Here is a 12,010-nt window from a genome sequence, read left to right on the forward strand (position 1 = left end):
GAGGGTTATATTAGCTGTGTGAACTTTGTAAATGTGCTGTAATATAATCGAGAGCTCGTGTGGCAGGGAGCATGTGAATTAAAGGGGCGGCGCGCTGAAAAAAATCAGTGCATAGTTAATGATGCCCCAAAATAGGCAGTTAAAAAAATTTATTTAAAAAAATCTATGGGGTATTTTGAGCTGAAACTTCACAGACACATTCAGGAGACACCTTAGACTTATATTACATCTTGTGAAAAAGCATTCTTGGGGACCTTTAATAAATATCCTGATGCATCCAAGCTTTATAATGGCAGTGAACTGGACCAACGAACATGAAGATCAAGGAAGTGCATCCATCCATCCTAAACGTACCCACACGGCTCCGGGGGGTTAATAGAGGCCTTCTGAAGCGAAGCGATGTGTTTGTGTAAGAAAAATATCCATATTTAACAAGTTATGAAGTAAAATATCTAGCTTCCACCAGAGCGCCTTCCATATTCCACTGACAAGAAAGTGTAACGACTCTTGCAGTTCAAAAGTAAGTTGAATACGGAATTACACTTTCTTTGCTTTGAACTGCGAGAGGCGTTGCACTTTCTTAGTAAGCTGAATACGGAAGATGGTCTGGTGGAAGCTAGATATTTTACTTGTTAAATATGGAAATTTTTTTTTAGAGAAACTCATCACTTCGCTTCAGAAGGCCTTTATAACCCCCCGGAGCCGTGTGGAGTATGTTTATAATGGATGGATGCACTTTCTTGAGCTTCATACTCATTGGTCCCGTTCATTGCCATTATAAAGTTTGGATGCATCAGGATATTGATTAATATAACTCTGATTGTGTTTATCAGAAAGAAGAAAGTCATATACACCTAGGATGGCTTGAGGCCGAGTAGAGCTTGGGGTGATTTTAATTTTAAAGTGAACTAATCCTTTAAGTTTTGACCTGCTGGGAAGTCTCCGACCTTCGACACCTTGCCCAAGATGCGCCCAAGTCCTAATCGCAAAGCAGAAGCAGTTTACACACAGCATTATCTTGTCCTCTTCTTGCCCAAGCTACTCCCACCAGGGCATTGTGGGAAGAGTACAACTGTTGCGAGTGGGTGGCACATCTGTTCCCAGAGACAGCCCATGCCCTGGGGGTCAACCTGCAACACAGCTATCATTTCACATCCTCCTCTAATAACTGCTTTGATATTCCTGTCGAGTTGAAGACAAAGGGCTAGCATAGGGTTGCCTATTGTCTGATCAGAGGCACAGCATTTTTAATAGTGGGTGTATTAAGAGTCATGTTTGTCATGCACTGCTCTATCATTCCATCTGGTGCATGTTTCTCATGTAACAGGTTACGTGCATTTAAAATATGGAATATGTTAAGTGCATCTTGTTAGAAGCACCATATGCGTATTATAGTGTTCATAACATGTTTTCAAACTATTTACACACACACACAGCTTCCGCTGCATCCACAAAGGCCAGTGGGCGGTGAGCGGAAACAAAGGAGAAACTTTCTTAGAAACTTACAAGCTGTGAATTTGGCCAGTACAGACCAGCACACGCGCTAACGATAATGCAAATTCTCTTTCGCAAGTGCCCTAAATAGACTCACTTCTGCCTCTGCCGCTGCCAAAGAAGTTCTTACCGTGGCACGGGCGCAGATGAGCTGGACCGAGGCTGCTGAGGTAAGTTTGATCAGAAGCTGGAGGTGCGGATACATGTGTGGGTGTTTGTGTGTCCGCGAGTTTAGGCGTTAGCGCTGAGGGGGAGCCGGTGGGCTTGGGTAGGAGAGGGCGAGTAGAGAGCGTGGAGGATGAAAGATGGAGTCTAATCCTCCACATGTGGCTGCTTTTTCTTTTTTTTTCTTTTTTTTAAGGAAAGCCAACTGGAGCCATTCTTTGGACTGTAGGCCAAGGGCTCCAGGAAAGCATTGCCCCGAGCCAAAGCACACAGTGTGAAATGAGAAGCTAAAGCTTGAATGTGCTTTTGTTTATCAGAAAAATGCACTCTAAGTGGGATTGGCAGTATAAGGCCCAAACTCCATAAGTCATATAGACTGGCATGGGCCGGAACTGGGAATGTTGCAGAAGGGAGGTTTCAGGCAGGAATAAGGCTTGCCGAGCCGCTGGCAGCCCCTCAGCCCGTCTTGCTCGCTCCCTAATCTTCACTCCAGCACAAAGGAGGATCAGCGGGGTCAATCTAAAGTAAGGAAATGTGGTCACAAATTGAATTGGGGAAAAATCTACGGCTATGTCGCATACAGTTCCATCGAAGGATGCTGAATTGCGAAAGGCCCCTACAAAGCCTTCAGAACTGGGCCAAGGACTGATCAATCTCAAACAATAGCTGCGTTCCTGCACTCACAAAGTGATGGGATTCCGACGGAATGTTCACATTCACATCAAGCGGCTTCCGTGGCCCGAACAGAAGCGCAAAGTCAGAGGAAAGTTAGCGGCTTACAAATTGGCCACTCGGCACAGTGTGTTATGCATTATTTTCAACAAAATGATGTCAAATGGAAATACTTTAAGTATTGCAGATGGAGTGCCAGGGAAGCTAAAGAAATGATGCACGCCTCTGCATCTGAAGCAATGTAGCATCTGAAAAAGACACTTTAAAGGATTAGTTCACTTCAGAATTAAAATTTCCTGATAATTTACTCAGAATTTTCTCCATACAGTGGACTTCAACAGTTACCAATGGGTTGAAGGTCCAAATGTCAGTTTCAAAGAGCTCTATACGAACCCAGACGAGGAATAAGAATCTTATCTAGAGAAAGTCGTTTTCTAAAAAAAAAAAAAATTAAGATTTATATACTTTTTAACCACAAATGCTCATCTTGCACTGCTCTATGATGCGCATTACATAATCACGTTGGAAAGGTCACGGTGGAAGTACTGATCCAGTGTCTACAAAGACTAAGTCAAACGCCCTTTACAAAAAAGGGTAAAACATCGATGTCGGACAATTATAAGGTTGGAGGAGAAAATGAGATAATACGTAATGCGTGGCACATTGCAGAGCAGTGCAAGACAAACATTTGTGGTTAAAAAAAAAGTATATAATTTGAATTTATTTTTTTTAAAATGACCAAGTCGTTTCTCTAGATAAGACTCTTATTCCTCGTCTGGGATCATGTAGAGCTCTTTGAAGCTGCACTGAAACTGACATTTGGACCTTCAACCCGTTGAACCCCAGTGAAGTCCACTATATGGAGAAAAATCCTGAATGTTTTCCTCAAAAACCTTAATTTCTATCCGACTGAAGAAAGAAAGACATAAACATCTTGAATAACATGGGGGTGAGTAAATGATCAGGAAATTTTAATTCTGTAGTGAACTAATCCTTTAATGCATCTGTTTTGTTTGTTTTTTTTTTGTTTGTTTTTTTCGGTAGAATGTGCAATAAAGGTAATGTTAAAATACTTGATGCTTCTACAACTTATAAGTAAGCCATTTATAGGTTGTTCCCTCTGAAATGCGTAGACCCGTGGCTCCCGAACAGCCTGAGTTTGAAGCATCTCTGGGGGGGGGGGGGTGGGTTCCAACCATTGGCAGTCATTAAATGACAAGTATGACAAAGTCACAAATATTAGTCAAATGATCATGATGATAACAAATGAGCCAACTCTTCTAGAGTAGGCACCGTCGACCAATACGAGGGAACAATGAACTGACTGGAGTGTCTTCAAACAGATTGTTGATTTGTCATTCATTGGCCCTCTGAAGGATCTGGCTCTTTTTAAATGAGTCTGTGCAAACAGAGCAGACGCACACATTCTCAATGCATGCCTCTCAATGCACCGTTCCATGAAGAGTAGCGGGGCACACCAACAGATGTATGTCTAGACATCGATCTGCACCGCATCAGGGAGGAAGCAGAAAAAGTGTTGTTAGACGCTGATCTCTGGTGCCAGCTGCTCGTTTAAATTGCCTTGTTTTACAAACAAACTGACTCTTAGAACTTTCTCACAGTTAAATATGAGGGAAGAACGCCGCGGCTCACACGTACAAAGAGACTCTAAATTGGGAGGCAGTGGAATGTGATGCGTTTCGTACAACAAAGCCGAACAGAAAGAAACGCTTAAATGCAATATTCCCCCAGTTTGTAGGCAAGAAAGCATAAAATGTAGACAAGGTCACTGATGTTCAATGCCGTATTATGGGAAAGTGCATGTGCTACAGAACTCAAGAAATGTAAACTAATGCTAAAAACCTCTTTCCTGCACAATGATCTAATAGTTCTAGAACAAAAGGCTATGAAAAGAAACAAGGTGCTTTAAAAACATTAGGCTTTATAGGCTAATTAACAGAAATCTAATGAGCCAATTACGGTGAACTGATGAGAGAAATTTGATAAAAGGAGAAAAAGTGCAGGGGGGGACTGCTGAGAAAAATAGAGAAATACTTCAGGTTACATGATGAAAGATAAATTTCGAGTGTTTCAAATTGACGGGGATGATTAAAAGCAAAGCCAAGAAAAATGAAATGACAATAACTGGATATAATCAGGCAAATCTAGTCTCCGTTTGTAGTTATCATTCTGTAAAGATCTAATACCAAATTAGTTATTCTGGAGTAATCGGATTTCTTAATGATTAAATGCGAGTTTCACAAGTTTCATGGCCTGCTGGACATGAGTGATGATGCTTTATATGTGATTGTGATGATCAATATAGGCAAAAATCACCTTTAAAACAGAAAATCTTAAACTAAAAGTCATGCAATCAAGAAGTTAAAAAAATGCCTCAGGTTAAAAAAGTAATTATTTTGATTAACATGTAGGGTTTACAAACTATTTGGGTGCTAAGTAACAACAAATATCACAAACTTTTTGGTATATATAGCAAACAAAATTTGCTAATTAGTGTTTCTCTCAATGAAATGCTTAAAAACTTGTTGGAAGTCATTCATGTTAAATAATAAGATAAATATTTTTAAAAAAAAATAAAGCATCCTGAAAATAAAAAGTAAAACTGTGTTTTGCAACTATGATTTTTCTTTCTCCTCTCAAACATACGCATTCTGACCAAATGCATTTTTGGATTTCCATTTCTATTAAAGGGATAGTTCACCCAAAAATTTAAAATTGTGTCATTATTTTTTCATCCTCAAGTTGTTCCAATCCTGTATGAATTTATTTCTTCTGCTGAACACACACACAAAAAAAGAAGAATGTCGGAAACCAAACAGTTGAAAAATACTATGGAAGTCAATGGGGACGAGAAGCGGTTTGGTTACAAACATCCTTTAGAATATCTTCTTTGCTGTTCAACAGAACATAGAAACTCCCACAAGTTTAGAACAACTTGAGGGTGAGTGAATGATGACAGAATTTAGTTTTTGGGTGAACTATCGCTTTAATTTCAATTGAACTGAATTCAAACAATTATGCTTGAAATACTTGCATGCAATAAATCACCAATGAACAAATCATTATCATACAAGTATCAACAAAGAGTGATATCTATCTGATGAAATGCATTTAGAAAAATATTTGGAACAAATCAAAACTTAATCGGATCATACCGTATAAAAGAGCGGTGCACACATATGTGAGGTGTGACACGTAGAGTGGCCTGCTGGCCAGTTGTGTGCTGGGACGCCTCCAGCTTTCTCCAACTCAGTGCATCTTTTCCCAGCAGGGGGCTGGCCATGCGGAGAGCGGGCGGCCTGGGGCAAGACTCTGTGTCAGCAGATAATGCAAAGGGGTGGGGGGTGCGCAGGCCGCGGGGAAGATTCAGGAGTGCCGGCCTTCGCCAAGACCCACACTCTCTTGGCATTTTGGCAGGGTGGAGCGGCACAATAAAATGATCCAATTTAAGCTGGTTTAGAAGCGCCTGAGAATATTCAAATATTTATTTTTTTCCCAGTTTGCTGCTCTGACGATCGCTGCAGATCCGTGTTCCTGCAAGCCTCGGAGACTGTGTGTAGGTAGCCAGTTGGCGGAGATGTTCTGTCCCTTTGGTCTTGTTTCGGCCTCTCTGTTCGACTCCTCTGACCCGGTTACCTTTCGCTGTTGTTATCTCACTCCTGATATTCAATACAACGCCTGAAGACAATCCAAAATAAATGGAGTGTTTTGGGACTGCTGGGAGAAAAGAAGAAGAAATTGCCTGTGTTTTCCACTTTATGAGCACATAAATAAACAGAGAGGTGCAGTCTAGGTCTATGCGGTATATAATGTGTACAATGACTAAAAAAATGGCTCATCTAATCAAATGTTTGGGGTCAGTAAGATTTCATCATGTTTTTTAAATAAGTCTCTTATGCTCACCACGGAATTTATTTGATCGACAATATAGTAAAACAGTAATATTGTGAAATTTTACAATTTAAAATAATTGTTCTTGAATACATTTTAAAATCCTTCAGAAATCATTCTAATATGCTGATTTGCTGCTCAAGAAACATTTCTGATTATTATCAATGTTGAAAACAGTTGTGCTGTTGAAATAGAACTTTTTTGTAACATTAAAGGTGGTAAAGAGGATGTTTTGTTTTATACATTTTTGCAATATTACTTGAAACTGTCTTTACTAAGTGATAAAAGACTATTTATTTATATACATCATCTGTGCACGAGGTAGGGCCTTAAAAACATCAGCCAATCGTTTACGCGATCATCGCGTAAACGATTGGCCCTCTGGCTTGTCAATCACTGCCATTGTGAGAGACGTGCGCGGATTGGCCCTCTGGCTTGTCAATCACTGCCATGACGTTCCTTGTGAGAGACACGCAGCTGCGCGCTCTAACTTTCCACACTACATGCGCCGCATGCAATGTTTTTGTCAGGAGACAGGAGTAACAACTGAAGATTATGAGGTGAGTCCGACATAATGAATCCACTAAGTGTGTGTGCGGCTTAACGATTGTAAGGCCGATTATGAATGTAAATTGATACTTATGACTGATCGCGCTCAAACGCGTCCAGTCAGAGCCAGTTGCGTTCAGTCTGCGATTACAGTCGGTGTTCAAATTCCATGTGAAAGTATATAAATCTGCTTCAGGAGCAGGAAACTATCGCTGTATGTTGAGCATAGTCAGAATGTTTTAGCTAGTCGTAAAATGTGTATCATTTCAAACGCTCATTTCAAAAACTCAGTCGACGAAAACATCCTCTATACCACCTTTAATGTAACAATGTCTTTGGAACATTCTAAATTCTAAACAGCTATATATATTACAGGTCAAAAGTTTGCTATTTGTAATGTTTTTGAAAATGTCTCTTCTGCTCATCAAAGCTGCATTTCTTTGATCAAAAATACAGAGAGAAAAAAAAAACCAGTAATATTGTGAAATATTATTGGGTCATTGACAAATAAGGTTTTTAAAAGTGTACAAATAAAATGGAGATATGATTAATTTTGAAGTTTTATTAAGTGTTAATGATATTATTTGGCTTTTATAATCAATTAACACTGCTTTTGTCATTTTTTACAAGATGGATAAAATTTGTCACCAAAGTCACAAAAATTTCGGTTTTACCGAATGACACTTTTGGTTATACCGAATGAAGATATTTTCAAACAAAGCTAACAGGCTGATATCTAGCTAGCTAGCAAACATTTTATATTTAGTACAAGTTTTTAAAATATTACAACATTTTCCATGTTTTATAGCGGTTGCACCGAATGACCTGATGTTTCGGGACATGCGTATGAGCGAAAGTGAAAACATGAATTTTTCAAATAGTTAAGAGAGAGACCATGACCATGTGATCCTTTGCAGGTGTCTGAATGATGTCACATCCTGTCACATGATATTGGCCGCATGACTTGATCTAGAATATATTGGTTACTCCGAATGAAATTAATGAAATTCATTTTTCCGGACATTCTTTCTCATAACAAAGCAATGACTTCTACACATAATTTTAATACCATTTTGCACTATGTTGATATATGATGTTATAAAATCAGGCCAGAATAAAAAATATATACATTTATTACATTTTAAGATATTTTAATCACAAATGAAATGGCTGTATTGGTCGTTGGATGGTTAAACCGAATGACCTTTTGACACTTCAAAGTCTTTAAAATACCTTTATATGCAGTAAAATATAATTAAAACCTTTTGGATTTGATAAAAAAGATCTAGTTGTACTACCTTACATACTTTGGATGTCCTATCTTTGTTTTTTATTATTATTATTAAGGCCTTTGGACAAAAAAATGTCCCGTCACGTCTTTGACCCATTCATCAATGAATCCTGAAAAAATTATCACAGGTTCCAAAGAAATATTAAGCAGCATAACTGTGTATACTATGTGTGTGTTTGTGTGAAGCTGTTATTTTACTGATGTCAAACCATCAAGTTGCACCAAAAGAAGAAAAAAAAAGATTTCCCAAAATAGGCATTATATTATGATGTTTTTCCCAATACACAAAACATTTTGACTCCAATATCCAGCAACAATAATGTGATATATTGTTACCATGGTATAAAATTCGTCATCCTGCGATATATGATTTGTCATACCGCCCACCCCTACTGCATTCATACATAAAGAGCTAGTGAAGCACAGAGCGAAGGCCTCTCGTTTCTTCTGTGTTCTGTCGATTAACCCCCTTCCATAATATTCCACTGATTTAATCCTCTCTATAAATGACTAATGCCCAGTGTGCTGTACACTTTGACATTATTGATGTTGATGATGATGAGGATCAGTGTAATAATTGCCTTTAATGTGGTTATTGCTATTACTGTTATTATTACTGCTAATGAAGGAAATGCTGGCCCACATCGCCTCAGCAGAAATTTCACCATGGAAATAAATGAAAAAATGTCTTTATTGGATTACACTAAAAGCAATTCCAAATAAATGGGCCTTGAATACGTCTGTGAGATGAAGATCACAAACATGTAATTTCATTGTGCTGGGAGCAGGGGCATACAACTCAGCAAGACGCAACGAGACGTTCAGTTCGATGCGAGCGGCGTATGCATGATCACACACGCATGCCACGAGGTGCGTCATTTCTATTGTCTCCACGTGTTAGCGTGTTGTCAATAATAAAAAGCACTTGACAAGTTGAACAACCCTTAGCAGATGATGCTTATCGGACAGTGACGGAAAGGAACCACTTTGGATACGCTGATAGGACTGGATTGATGTATAAGGTTTATTTCTAGCTCAATAAAACTTGTGTTGTCTAATTTATTGCTGTTCACAGGTGGTCTACGGCACTAATTTTTGTTGTGTTAGTCATTTCACTTATAAAAAGGAGCATCTGAGTCCCTAGATTTCACTGCAATAACTGAAATTGATTTGCGAGGGTTAGAAATAAACAATAAATGAAGATGATCTATGGAGGACAGGTTTTGTGAGGGGGTAGAGTTGCGAAGAGTCGACAATCATCAGGTTATTTATAGAGCTGAATGATTCTGAATAAATCGAGAATCATTTGTGACACCTAAACAAAACAACATGTCATTTACTACTAGATTTTCTGACAAAAAGTTCATTTCTGCAGCCTATTTAAATATTTGAATTTAAATATTTGATTTAATCTGAATTAGTTATTTTTTTAAAAAAACTGTTTAATTGAATGATTCAATGACTCATTCATAAATGCTTCACTTGTTTCATTACTGGATGAATCAGCATTTTTGAATGAATCTATTGGATGAATGATTCAATGACTTACTCAAATGCTTCACTTGTTTCTTTACTGGATGAATCAGCATTTTTGAACGAATCTATTAAATGAATGATTCAATGACTTACTCAAATACTTCACTTGTTTCATTACTGGATGAATCAGCATTTTTGAATGAATCTATTGAGTAAATGATTCAATGACTTACTCAAATACTTCACTTGTTTCATTACTGGATGAATCAGCATTTTTGAACGAATCTATTGAATGAATGATTCAATGACTTACTAAAATACTTCACTTGTTTCATTACTGGATGAATCAGCATTTTTGAATGAATCTATTGAGTAAATGATTCAATGACTTACTAAAATACTCCACTTGTTTCATTACTGGATGAATCAGCATTTTTGAATGAATCTATTGAGTAAATGATTCAATGACTTACTCAAATGCTTCACTTGTTTCATTACTGGATGAATCAGCATTTTTGAACGAATCTATTAAATGAATGATTCAATGACTTACTCAAATACTTCACTTGTTTCATTACTGGATGAATCAGCATTTTTGAACGAATCTATTAAATGAATGATTCAATGACTTACTCAAATACTTCACTTGTTTCATTACTGGATGAATCAGCATTTTTTAATGAATCTATTGAGTAAATGATTCAATGACTTACTAAAATACTCCACTTGTTTCATTACTGGATGAATCAGCATTTTTGAATGAATCTATTGAGTAAATGATTCAATGACTTACTCAAATGCTTCACTTGTTTCATTACTGGATTAATCAGCATTTTTGAATGAATCTATTGAATGAATGATTCAATGACTTATTCAAATACTTCACTTGTTTCATTACTGGATGAATCAGCATTTTTGAATGAATCTATTGGATGAATGATTCAATGATTTACTCAAATGCTTCACTTGTTTCATTACTGGATGAATCAGCATTTTTGAACGAATCTATTAAATGAATAATTCAATGACTTACTCAAATACTTCACTTGTTTCATTACTGGATGAATCAGCATTTTTGAACGAATCTATTGAATGAATGATTCAATGACTTACTAAAATACTTCACTTGTTTCATTACTGGATGAATCAGCGTTTTTGAATGAATCTCTTGAATTAATGATTCAATGACAAATAATTTTTCAAATACCAGTCACTTGTTGCCACCTACTGGCATAACAATGTAATTGATTCAATCGTTATTTGAAGCGCCAAGTCTACTTTCAAAAGGCAATTTGCTCCATTAAATGTATTTCTTGGGTAGACATCAGTGTTTATATCCAACTATAAACTTTTATCCCAGTACTTCTGTGATAATATGAATATTTGTAACAGAAATACAAATACTGCGTGTTTGTATTTCTCATGAAAAAGTAGGGAAGAAACTTTTAATTAAGAATACATTTTTCCAATTCATTTTTAAAAGAGTTATTAAATCACACTGAAGCACATCCGTAAATCACGTCCATAGCAACCACAGGAAGTTGAACTGGAATTAATCTGGAATGACAGGAAGACAGCCTTTACCCTGGTTCACAAGAGATAAGTAGTAATATATATATATATATATATATATATATATATATATATATATATATATATATATATATATATATATAAAATTATACATATACGATTATATATAAAAACAATACATTTTAAGTTTATTGCAAAATATGCATATATATTGAAATCTTTAAGTATTTAGAGCATAGGGATTGCATCATGAGAGTGGGCAGAGCTAAAGAGATCTTTTGGCGTGTTTTGCTTGTTTCAACTGATTGGTGGAATTTTCTGTACAGATTCATGGCTAATGAAGTTTTTCCAACCACGAATTCTGCTGTTAAACATGGTGATTTAAAAAATAAGCTAAAATAATGCAGGCTGATGGCTTCAAAAGAAGCCATTACCATCGATTAACAACCTCGTAGCTCAAAGTAGGGATGACTTTAAAGGTTTATAACTTATAAATCTTATAAATCCTTAAAAATCAATTTCCCTACAGAGAAAATGAATGAGTTTTTACTTCCAGAACCCGACTGTGGTGCTCCATTAGATTAGATTAAAATTAGATTCTTAAGTATTATTGTAAAGTTGTTGTTGTTGTTGTTGTTGTTTTTTCCAGTGTATTTTGGTGCTAGACAGATTAGTCCACTATGAACACTAAAAAATATATTTTATGAAACATAGAAAAAGCATAAAAATTTTTTGGGTAAACGGTTCTTTTAAGTCAGTATTTGATAGGCTAAGCTGGATGAAGCATGCCTCTACTGCTGTTAATGTACATACAGAATTTATACATCAGATTTATAGATCATTACCGTGCCGCACACAGTTATTTTCCCCACTCATCTAAAGAGACAGCAAAGAAAGTGAACGATAAATCTCAAAGAT

Source organism: Megalobrama amblycephala, linkage group LG13, assembly GCF_018812025.1.
Source record: "Megalobrama amblycephala isolate DHTTF-2021 linkage group LG13, ASM1881202v1, whole genome shotgun sequence".
Lineage (NCBI taxonomy): Eukaryota > Metazoa > Chordata > Actinopteri > Cypriniformes > Xenocyprididae > Megalobrama > Megalobrama amblycephala.